Here is a 12,531-nt window from a genome sequence, read left to right as displayed (position 1 = left end):
GGGCAGAGAGGAGGAGGAGGAGGAGGCCGGGGGGGGGGGGGGGGGGAAGGGGGGGGAGGGGGGAACACAACTCCCCAGTGCCAGTGCGTGCCTATGGCCTGGAAAACAGATCACACGCCAGGCTAGCTCCGAAAAAGGGGATCGGTCATGAGACCGACCGGGCACGTGTGTTCTTTGCAGAGTCCCTGCAGATCGAACAGGCAGGGGCAAATTTTGGGCTTCCCACAGTTAGAACTGTTCAGCCATTGTAGAAACAGGCGTCGTCTGAAACACCGGGGTCAGGCTCTCGGCGCGATGTCCACAAGCCGTGGCCATTGAAATGTGTGCACACTGGAGCCGCCATGCAGAGGGAGATCTCATCCGGCTCCATGTGTTCTTCCAGTGAATAGGCCGGGATCTCAGGAAGAACAGACATCCAGAGAGTTGAGTGAATCTGACCGTCACGCTTTCAGAATTCAAGTGAACTAGAAAGGAGGTTCACTCACATGTGAGTTTGTCTTTCCATAGGCTGAATCCTCTCTTTGAGCAGATTAGGGTTCCGGGGGCAAAATGGAGCAGAGAGGACAGAGAGTTCCCTTAGGTCCCCTGCTCCTCCCGCAACGGCCTTAGGAACATCCTGCCCCAGAGGAGTGTGCCGGCCACAACCCACACGGAGACGTCAGTGTCAGTCATCCTCGTCCAGAGTCCCCCGTCTGCCCTCGCCTTCATGCCTGCCTGGCATTGTCCATTCTATAGGTTTGTATCGAACCTGCCCGGAGCCCAGTGGCATCTTCCCTGATCGGGGATCGATCGAAAACACCCCTGTCCCCTGCCTCATCGGCAGGTGGATTCTTAACCACTGGACCACCAGGCAGGGAAGTCCCTTCACAGCCTTCTAAAATCATCTACCCTGAAACATGAAATATTGTCATCCGAATCATTGGACCATCACGACTGAAATGAAGGAAAATATGTTCGTTAAAGAAAGCCTCAACTCCTCAGTGCTTGCCTTAGAACCACAAAGGCATCTCTCTCTCTCTCTCTCTCTCTGTCTCTCTCTGTCTCTCTCTGTCTCTCTCTCTCTCTGTCTCTCTGTCTCTCTCTGTCTCTCTCTCTGTCTCTCTCTCTCTCTCTCTCTCTCTCTCTCTCTCTCTCTCTCTCTCACACACACACACACGCTCCATAGTCCGAAGGAAACCAACTTCTGTGTTTATCCATCCCACTTGTTGTGTCTGTTGTGCCTTCGCTAGTCAAAGAAGCTGATCTAATGTGGAATCCGATGTCTTCTTCTCTAGGACACTTCGAGAAGGAGCAAGAGTGCCAGTTTGTGAGAACCGAAGGCCAAACCGGCGTGATGTAACCCGGCGATGTGTGTGGTCAGAGGCCCATCTAGATTCGCACTCCAGTTCACGGAGGGGAGCGGTGGGAACAGGAGTGTGGACCCTTCCCACTCCCCCAGTGAACATCTGTCCCGTGGAAGGGGTATAGGAACCTCATGACCTGACCCACGTGGTGAACAGTCGCCAAAGACAAAGAATTCCTACAGCCAGACGTTTGCAACCACGAACCCTGTCCCTCCATCACCTGACCTTTCAGAATGCTACGTGGAACCCTTTCAAGAAGCTTGGGGCAGAAAAAAAAAAAAAAAAAAAAGAAGCAGCAGCAGCAGCAGCTGGGGGCTTGGAGGTATGGACCCCTGAATTCTCCTCGCTCGGCCCTCCCTGCAAGAAAACGTTGTGTGCTTGCCTGCGCCCCACATGCCAACTTTTCGGGGGATCGGACCTCCCAGGGTGCCCCTGCACCAGGCACCCTGCCTGCGTGCGACATCCCAAGAGATCCTATGGAGAAACATCTCCGGCCACTCACATGACATCTGCATCGCTGGCAAGTGACCCTTCAGACCTCCACATAGATACGTGAGCACAAACGCTCCTTCACAATCTGGGACACCTCGTAGGCTGTGTGAGCTCCTCTGGTTCAGCACTCCCTCGACTTGGCTGTGGTTTTGGTTCTGTTCTGCTCTGTTCTGTGTTTGCTTTCTGACCCGCGTGATCTCTCTGGATAGGGCACCCCCAATCAAAGCGAAAATAAATCGAGTCTGTGTGAATACTATTCATGCATCAAGCGGGGATATCAACGACCTCTATGTGGATCCATAAAAATGGCCGTGTGGTGTTCAGGAGGATCATTCTGTGTTTTCTGGGTGCACTATTTGCTGTCCATTATTTCACGTGCCTTTTGGGCATGGCTGATGGAGACGGACACGAAGCAGCAGGGCGGCAATCTGGCATCTCGGCCTAGAGCGGTTTCCCAAGTGACATCTCAGAACAGGGGCTGAGAAGGCCATGGCCACCCCTCCACGGGGCCCCCTCGGTGGCCGGAGGGTGGGGGTGGGAGTGGGGCTGGCGTTGTGGAGACGAGACGGGGGGTGGGGGGGGTGGGGGGGTTGGTGGTGGTGGTGGTGGTGGTGGTGGTAGTGGTGGTGTAGAGCTGGGCTAGGGGTTGGGGGCGTGCGAGGCGAGGGGACCGGTCCAGGTCCCCCTGAGAAGTGAAAAGTGAAGGCAGGTTCTCTCCCACTGAGAACTTCCTTCCTTCACGCATGTGAGAGGAGCAAGTTTCTCTCCGATCCACGGCCCTGCATCGTTTTCGCCCTGTTCAAAAAAAAAAAAAATAAAACGGACAAAAACGTATTTGTTTATCTTGGCTTGTTTTCTGGCCCAGGCCAAAGACCTCTTTGAGAGTGTCCAAAGGATCTGACAGGATGGGAGGGTGCAGGTCAATCCATGTGTCAAGAAGAGATCCAGGGACTCTCTCACAGCTGTGACTCGGGCCTTTTTCAGAAACAGGCCAATTTTGATGACTCCCTGGACAAGGGAGTCACCCCAGAAGTTTCCTTGAGGGGACCGAGTTGCAGGAGTCGGGGGCATGGCCCCGCCGCCGCCGCCAGAGGGCCTCCTCAGCCCGGCAGGCCGGCCTGCAGGCAGGCAGGCAGGCAGGCAGGCAGGCAGGCAGGCAGGGGCTATTGTCTGTGGGCCCCACCCCCACCCTCCCCCTGCAGGGCCTCGTCAGATAGCTTCATTCAAATGCAGAAAGCTTTCCAGTCAAGTCAGAGCCTTTGACTTTGCCTCGAGCTTCTCTCTATTGAATGGTGATCCGCCCCACCCCCATTTCTCCATTTCTCCACCTTGAGGCTGCCCCTTGGGCACTGCGTGGAGGAAGGGGGCTAGGGGTGGGGCGGGAGGCTGAGGGACAAACTCACCTTGTGTCAGGCCAAAGAAGTCTCTTCCTTTTCGTAACCCAGGAAACCCCACTCATGCATGTGAGGATCACAGACGTGCGTTGAAGCAGCCATCATCACTTGACATCTTCCTCCGTGGAAGGAGGTTTTCATTCCTGCCTGCCTTCAGAGAGACAGAGAAGGAGGGAGGGGCGGAGCGTTCCTCTGGCGCTGGCCGGTTCTTGGTTCTTAAGTTACTTGAGTCCAAAACACTCCACAAGACATGGAGGTTCATGTGAGGTGGGGTGGGGTGGGGTTGGCGGCCTGCTCTGGACCCCAGCAGTTCCCTCCTCTGACACTTCCCTGAAACCCATGAAAAGCTGAACTGGTGACTGTGTGTGTGAGTGCATGCATGTACGCGTGTACGTGAGAAACGGCGCGTGTGCGTGTGCATGGACCTGAGAGAGAAGTCCCGCCCCCCTCAAAAAAAAGGGGGGGGGGGAGAAAGGGGGAAACAACAACAATAACAACAACAACAACAAATCCAGAAGGAAAGAAGGAAGGAACGAGGGAAGGACCAAATAGGTTAGTTAGTACGGGCCTCCATGTCGTGGAAAGAGTTTCTGAGCACAGATCCTCCGTTCAGTGAAACACTTATCGTATCTCCTCTCAGGAGGCTGTGAGGTCGACAGACAGGTTCGGGAAAGCAGGCCTGGGGTGCAAGCAATCAGGTAATTTTTTTCCTCAGAGGCACTTGTAGGGAAAGCAAAGAAACACACCGGTTCATCCCTGGAGTGGATTCATTCGAAACCAGTCGGTGGAGGGGGAGTCAGTCAAGGAGATGTCTAGACGTCAGAGTTGGGTACTGGAGCGGGTTGCCATGTCCTTCTCCAGGAGACCTTCCTGGCCCGGGGATGGAACCCGGGTCTCCTGCATGAAGCAGGCAGACTCTTGACCGTGTGAGCCAGCGGGGAAGCTCTGTCAGAAATGTTCACCAAGTCCTCTAGCTTCCATCCGCAGGGCTTCAGGCACAGGGCCTTTTGAGTTCTCCGTCAGCAGGGCAAGAGAACATGGGACATGTTTCCCCCCAGAGAGGGTTGCCCCCAGATATCGGAGGCCACTCGGAAAACTTCAGGACCCACTCCCCCTCTCGGGTGAAGAGCCACACGCAAAGAAAGGAACAAACACACGTAGCACGGGACTCTCCCATCCAGAAGTGTGTATCCCCCGCTTCACGGAAACATCCTCCGGGCCCCTAAGGAACGTGTGGAAAAAATTACTCTATCGCCAAGGAGATAAGAGCCCTCGCTGAGAGCTTCTGAAGTCTGGAAGGACCAGGTAGAGGGAAAAACAGAAACGATTGCATTCTGCTGATAGGGGTAGTGTATGAAGTGACCAAAGGGGCTGTCCCTCTTTCAAAATTCGCATTGTAAACATTGTGTCCTTTGGGTCCTCTGTTTTTGCTTTGTGTGTGGGAAGCAACAGATTGAACGGTAGGGTCCTTTTCTTATTTATTTTATTTTTATTTATTTACTTAGCCCGCCCGCCCATCCCTCCATCTTCTCTCTGTCTCTCTCGCTTTTCATTCAGGTTAGGGAATTAAAAAACAGAACAAAACAAAACAAAGCAAGCAAGCAAGCAAGCAAGCAAGCAAGCAAGCAAGCAAGCAAACAACAACAACAACAACAACAACAACAACAACAACCCGGTATTTCTGCAGGTCAGGAAGCAACAGTTAGAAGTAGACATGGAACACAACAGAGTGGTTCCAAAGAGGGAAAGGAGTCCATCAAGGCTGTTATGTGGTCACCTTGCTTATCCAGCTTACATGCTGAGTGAGTACACATCATGAGAAACGCTGGGTGGGATGAAGCACAAGCTGGAATCGAGGTTGCCCGGAGAAGTACCAATCCCCTCAGATATGCAAATGACACCACCCTTATGGCAGAAATGAAGTATCGAGTGGGTTTACCAAGTCGTGTTCGTTTCAGGTTTTCAGATTCTTTTCCCTTAGAGGTTAATGCAAAGTCATAAGTCTACTCTCTTGGGCTGCATAGTGGGGTGCTTGTTTTGTGTGTGTGTGTGTGTGTGTGTGTGTGTGTGTGTGTGTGTGTGTGTTTTGTTTGTTTGTTTTTTTACTACCTGCCCTGTAAGCACTTTGATGGGTGCTTGTTGATTGTCTTGATGTACCGTTTATATGTGCACGTGTTCAACCGGACCTCCTAAGTTCACAGTCCTGCTCCTCCCTCCTCCACCCCCCCCACCCCGATCGATCCTCGCTTCGTCAAGAAGTCAGGCATCCCACCTTTAGCATCCTACTCCTTCCTCATTTCCTCCCACCCCATGGAAGAAGTCATTCCTCCAGTTTTTCCATCGGTTCTCTACACCTCGCCTGATGATGGCAGGTGACTGGAAGACTGACAGATGTGAAGAGTTTTGCAAGAGCCTTGGGTGAAGGCTCCTAGGATTGGCTCGGGGAAGTGGGTGGCGTGTCACTCACTAGAGACTGTGGAAGGTATGCCCCAAGTGGCAAACACCGTTGCTTTCAGTTGTTGTCGGTTTGCTCGTCTGCAGCGAGGGATGGAAGGAAGGCTTCCACCTTCCACGGAGAAAGCTATATACCTAGCGTACCAAGGAGGTTTGACCACCCCCTAGGTTACAGGCGTGACAGGTCAGAGTGTAGAAATCGTCATGTCAAGGGTGTATTAACAACAGGCAGGCTCATCTTAAAGGCACTCCTGTCCTGTGAAGGTGGAGGGAGGGGCGGGAGGGGCATAGGGACGATGAGGAAGGGAAGGAGAAAGCGAGGAACACGAACACGAACACACACACTGTGTGTGTGTGTGTGTGTGTGTGTGTGTGTGTGTGGTGTGGTGTGTCTGTGGCATGCGCAGGTGTTGCGTGTGTGGTGTGTGGGGGGGAGTGTGTTGTGTGTGCTGTGTGGGGGCATAGTGTGTGTGGGTATGTGTGGGGTGTGTGGGGTGTGCCTCTGGGTGGTGCGAGTGTGAGAGGGGGCGGGCAGAGAGACACAGCCAGGCAAAGAACAACACAGAGTGTGTGCATGGGTGTGTGTCTGGCTGTGTCCCTCTGCCCGCCCGCTCTCACACTCGCACCACCCGGAGGCACATCCCACGCATACCCACACACCCCGCGCTCCCCGCACCCACACTCACCCCGCACTCCCCGCCCCCACACCCCCCCACCACAATCCCCCCCACACCCGCGCCCCACACCACACACGCGAAGGACAACACAGAGTGTGTGTGTGTGGGGGGGGGGGGGAGAGCAGGGGGTGTGGGGATGCGTGTGGTGTGTGCCTCAGGGTGGTGTGAGTGTGAGAGAGGGCGGGCAGAGAGACACAGCCAGGCAGAGGACAACACAGCGTGTGTGTGGTGTGGTGTGTCTGTGTGGCGTGCGCAGGTGTTGTGTGTGTGGTGTGTGTGGGGTGTGCCTGTCAGTGGTGCGAATTTGAGAGGGGGTGGGCAGAGACACAGCCAGGCAAAGGACAACCCAGAGTGTGTGTGTGTGTGTGTGTGTGTGTGTGTGTGTGTGTGTGTGTGTATCTGCCCACGGCACCTCACACCTGCACCAGGAACATCCCACACACCCCACGCATACCCCCACACACCACACACTGCCCGCCCCCCCCACCCCCCGCAGGCCCACCCCCACACAGAAAGGACAACACAGTCAGAGGGAGTGAGTGAGTGACTGAGTGAGTGGGTGGTGTGAGGCCGGTGTGTGTGGTGTGTGGGGGCAGGGTGTGTGTGTGGTGTGTGCGGGTACGCGTGTGGTGTCTGTGGGTATACGTGGGGTGTGTCTGTGGTGTGCACAGGTGTGTTGCGTGTGTGGGGACGTGTGGTGTGTGCGTGTGCTGGGTACGGGTGCCACGTGGGGCCGCCGTGTGTGTGTGCAGCGTGGGTGTGTGGGGTGCGCCTGTGGGTGCAGGCGGGCAGAGACATGGCACGCAGACTCTAGACCATGTGAGCCAGCGGGGAAGCTCTGTCAGAAATGTTCACCAAGTCCTCTAGCTTCCATCCGCAGGGCTTCAGGCACAGGGCCTTTTGAGTTCTCCGTCAGCAGGGCAAGAGAACATGGGACATGTTTCCCCCCAGAGAGGGTTGCCCCCAGATATCGGAGGCCACTCGGAAAACTTCAGGACCCACCCACTCCCCCTCTCGGGTGAAGAGCCACACGCAAAGAAAGGAACAAACACACGTAGCACAGGACTCTCCCATCCAGAAGTGTGCATCCCCCGCTTCACGGAAACATCCTCCGGGCCCCTAAGGAACGTGTGGAAAAAATCACTCTATCGCCAAGGAGATAAGAGCCCTCGCTGAGAGCTTCTGAAGTCTGGAAGGACCAGGTAGAGGGAAAAACAGAAACGATTGCATTCTGCTGATAGGGGTAGTGTATGAAGTGACCAAAGGGGCTGTCCCTCTTTCAAAATTCACATTGTAAGCATTGCGTCCTTTGGGTCCTCTGTTTTTGCTTTGTGTGTGGGAAGCAACAGATTGAACGGTAGGGTCCTTTTCTTATTTATTTATTTAATATTTATTTATTTACTTACTTAGCCCACCCGCTCCCCCCCCCCCCGCCCGCTCCCCGTCCCCCTCCCCCCCGGCTCCCCGTCCCCCTCCCCCCCGGCTCCCCGTCCCCCTCCCCCTCCCCCTCCGTCTTCTCTCTGTCTCTCTTGCTGTTTCATTCAGGTTAGGGAATTAAAAAAACAAAACAAAACAAAACACAAACAAACAAAACCCCGGTATTTCTGCAGGTCAGAAGTAGACATGGAACACAACAGACTGGTTCCAAATAGGGAAAGGAGTCCATCAAGGCTGTATATGTTGTCACCCTGCTTATCCAGCTTACATGCTGAGTACACATCATGAGAAACGCTGGGTGGGATGAAGCACAAGCTGGAATCGAGGTTGCCCGGAGAAGTACCAATCCCCTCAGATATGCAAATGACACCACCCTTATGGCAGAAATGAAGTATCGAGTGGGTTTACAAAGTCGTGTTCGTTTCAGGTTTTCAGATTCTTTTCCCTTAGAGGTTAATGCAAAGTCATAAGTCTACACTCTCCTGGGCTGCATAGCGGGGCGCTCGTTTTTTGTGATTTTTTGTTTTGTTTGTTTTTTTTACTACCTGCCCTGTAAGCACTTTGATGGGTGCTTGTTGATTGTCTTGATGTACCGTTTATATGTGCAACGTGTTAACCGGACGTCCTAAGTTGACAGTCCTGCCCCTCTTCCCCCCCCCCCCCCCCCACCCCCGATCGATCCTCGCTTCGTCAAGAAGTCAGGCATCCCACCTTTAGCATCCTACTCCTTCCTCATTTCCTCTCACCCCATGGAAGAAGTCGTTCCTCCAGTTTTTCCATCGGTTCTCTACACCTCGCCTGATGATGGCGGGTGACTTGGAAGGACTGACAGATGTGAAGAATGTTTGCAAGAGCCTTGGGTGAAGGCTCCTAGGATTGGCTCGGGGAAGTGGGTGGCGTGTCACTCACTAGAGACTGTGGAAGGTATGCCCCAAGTGGCAAACACCGTTGCTTTCAGTTGTTGTCGGTTTGCTCGTCTGCAGCGAGGGACAGGTCAGACTGTAGAAATCATGTCAAGGGTGTATTAACACCAGGCAGACTCATCTAAAGGCACTCCTGTCCTGTGAAGGTGGAGGGAGGGGAGGGGCAGAGGGACGATGAGGAAGGGAAGGAGAAAGCAAACGAGGAACAGGAACACACACACACACACACACACACACACACACACACACACACAGTGGGTGTGGTGTGGTGTGGCGTGGCGTGGCGTGTCTGTGGCATGCGCAGGTGTTGCGTGTGTGGGGGCAGTGTGTTGTGTTGTGGGTGTGTGTGTGGTATGTGGGGGTGGGGTGTGTGTGGGTATGCGCGGGGTGTGTGGGGGTGTGCCTGAGGGTGGTGCGAGTGAGACAGGGTGGTGCGAGTGAGACGGGGCGGGCAGAGAGACACAGCCACACACACACACTCACGCACGCACCACTTGTGTTGTCCTTTGCCTGGCTGTGTCTCTGCCTCGCCACACACGCCCCACTCGCCTACGCCCTGGCCACACATCCCCGACCCACCACGGACAACACAGAGAGTGTGTGTGGGGGGGGGGGGTGGGGTGGGGGTGGGAGGGGGTTGGTGTGTGTGTGTGTGGGGGGGGGGCCAGGGTGTGTGGGGTATGCCTGTCGGTGTGTGCCTGAGGGTGCGAGAAGGGGCGGTCAGAGACACACCCAGGCAAAGGACAACCCAGTCAGAGGGTGTGTGTGTGTGTGTGTGTGTGTGTGTGTGTGTGTGTGTGTATCTGCCCACGGCCCCTCCCACCCGCACCAGTGACAGGCACACCCCAGACACCCCACGCGTATCTCCCACACACCCCACACTCTGCCCCTGCTGCTGCACAGAAAGGACAGCAGAGAGAGGTGGGGTGGGTGGTGTACGACGTGGGTGGTGTGGGGCCGCTGTGTGTGGGGGGCACGCGTGGGGTGTGTCTGTGGCGTGCACAGTGTGTTGCTTGTGTGGTGTGCGGGGGCGTGTGTGTGTTGTGTACAGGTGCCACGTGTGTGTGTGGGGTGCGCGGGGGCAGACACACACAGTCACGCAAAGGACAACACAGTCAGAGAGAGAGAGAGAGACAGACAGACAGACAGACACAGAGACGGGATCGGGGATGCGTGCCTTTGGGTGGTGCGGTCAGAGACAGAGACACAGAGTCAGGCCAAAAACAACCAACATGTATGGACATCCTCCTGAACATTTGGCTGGACTTGTGTTTTTCTGAGCTCATCACCTCCGTTGATCAAGACCACTCCCATGAAACGTGAGTCTGCCACCCTCCCCTCAAACACCATCCAGCCACTTGTCTTTGGCAGGCAGACCGGGGAGTGTGTTCCGAGTTGGCGGGCAGGCGGTTGGGTGTCACCAGGCGAGCTTCGATCCTTGCCGTTCTGGCTCTGAACCTGACCGGAGTGAGTGGATCCGGGTGATCTCTCGTGTCTTTGTTTGAAACTCTTGGCGGGAGAAGGGAGATTCGCCCGCCAGCCCGCCAGCCCGCCAGCCCGCCAGCCCGCCAGCCCGCCAGCCCGCCAGCCCGCCAGCCCGCCAGCCCGCCAGCCCGCCAGCCCGCCAGCCCGCCAGCCCGCCAAGTGACAAGGCCAATAAGGAGGAAAAGCCCATTCCACTTGAGTTCAAACACCTGCTCTCCCAATCAAGCAAGTTTCTAAAGTGAGACTTCCAACCCAGGCCACAAAGCCGAACTGGCTAGCCGTCCACCCTCCCCGTGACCTCTGGCCCAAGGTGCCCCTCCCACACAGCCTCCTTCCACAGCCCGAGGGCATTCAAGAGTTGGGGCGGGCGGCCCGCCGGACCGCCCCCCCGCCGGACCATCTAAAAGAGCGACCGACAGAGAGCTGTCGAGAGAGCCGGCCGCAGCACGGGAGCTCCGGGGGCGACCGGCGGGGACTCATTGCCAGACAGGGTCCGTCCTAGTGCGCATTTCTACGCTCAGTCACCGACGCGGACAGGAGAACGGGACGCGACAACACTTCTGCAGAACGTCCCTGGGCGAGGTACGACGACCGGACGGACGGGAGGAGAGCGGGCGGGAGGGAGAAAGATTCTTGACTCCCCACCCACGGGGCAGCGGAATGCTCTCCCATCCGAGGGGGACCGCAGGCCAATGTCAGGCGGCGCGAGCACCCGCGCCGAGAAATACCTCGCCGTCACCCCCGTCCCTGTCACCACCTTTCAGCATACCAGGAGAAACCCCTTTTGTGACCCCGACGACGGCTCTTTTGGGAAAAACAACATGCAGCAACAGGACAAACAAAAGACGAACACACCATGTATACACACACACACACACACACACACACACACACACACACACACACACACCCTTCATATTGAAGGTACCGCTGTGTGTGTGTGTGTGTATGGTGTGTGCGGAACAAAAGACGCACACACCGTGCACGCGCGCGCACGCACGCACACACACACACACACACACTCCATGTTGAAAGTACCCCTCCGTATTATGGCAGTGAAACAAAAAGGAAAGGCACACACCCATCACCCACATAACCCACATAACCGCAATGAAAAAACTCCACGCATCTTAAAAAGAAAACGCAAACGCCAGAGAACGGGTCGTACCGGCGACTCCGCCCGCCCAGGTCAATTCGACCCGGGAACGCAAGGCCATACAGCAGCCCATTGGGACGAAGCCAAGCAAAGCCAGGCTAGCTGGTTGATCCGCCGCTCCCTCGGCCCGGAGGCCAAGTGGGCCCCGGGCGGCTGGTCGACCCGGAGCTCCGTCGGCCCAGCATCCAAGTGGGCCACGCCACACACGCCACCACCTCCGTTCTTGTCACTACCTTTCAACATACCAGGAGAAACCCCTTTTGTGACCCTGACGACGGCTGTTTTGAGAAAAGCACCGTACAGCAACAGGACAAACAAAAAAACGCACACACTATGTGCACGCGCGCGTACGTACACACACACACACACACACACACACACACACACACACACACACACACACACACACACACACACACACACACACACCCCTCCCCCTTCATGTTGAAAGTACCCCTCCGTATTATGGCAGTGAAACAAAAAGGAAAGGCACACACCCATCACCCACATAACCGCAATGAAAAAAACTCCACGCATCTTAAAAAGAAAACGCAAACGCCAGAGAACGGGTCTTACTGGCGACTCCGGGCGCCGAGGTCAATTCAGCCCGGGAAGGCAAGACCACACAACAGCCCATTGAGCCGAAGCCAAGCAAAGCCGGGCCAGCTGGTCGACCCGCCGCTCCCTCGACCCAGAGCCCAAGTGCGCCCCGGCCGGCTGGTCGACCCGCCGCTCCCTCGGCCCGCAGCCCAAGTGCGCCGCGGCCGGCTGGTCGACCCGCCGCTCCCTCGGCCCGCAGCCCAAGTGCGCCCCGGCCGGCTGGTCGACCCGCCGCTCCCTCGGCCCGCAGCCCAAGTGCGCCGCGGCCGGCTGGTCGACCCGCCGCTCCCTCGGCCCGCAGCCCAAGTGCGCCCCGGCCGGCTGGTCGACCCGCGGCTCCCTCGGCCCGCAGCCCAAGTGCGCCGCGGCCGGCTGGTCGACCCGCCGCTCCCTCGGCCCGCAGCCCAAGTGCGCCCCGGCCGGCTGGTCGACCCGCCGCTCCCTCGGCCCGCAGCCCAAGTGCGCCCCGGCCGGCTGGTCGACCCGCCGCTCCCTCGGCCCGCAGCCCAAGTGCGCCGCGGCCGGCTGGTCGACCCGCCGCTCCCTCGGCCCGCAGCCCAAGTGCGCCCC

The sequence above is a fragment of the Dama dama genome, unplaced genomic scaffold (genome assembly GCF_033118175.1).
Source record: "Dama dama isolate Ldn47 unplaced genomic scaffold, ASM3311817v1 ptg000254c, whole genome shotgun sequence".
Lineage (NCBI taxonomy): Eukaryota > Metazoa > Chordata > Mammalia > Artiodactyla > Cervidae > Dama > Dama dama.
The sequence above is the reverse complement of the archived record's forward strand: the minus strand, read 5'-3'. Positions refer to the sequence as shown.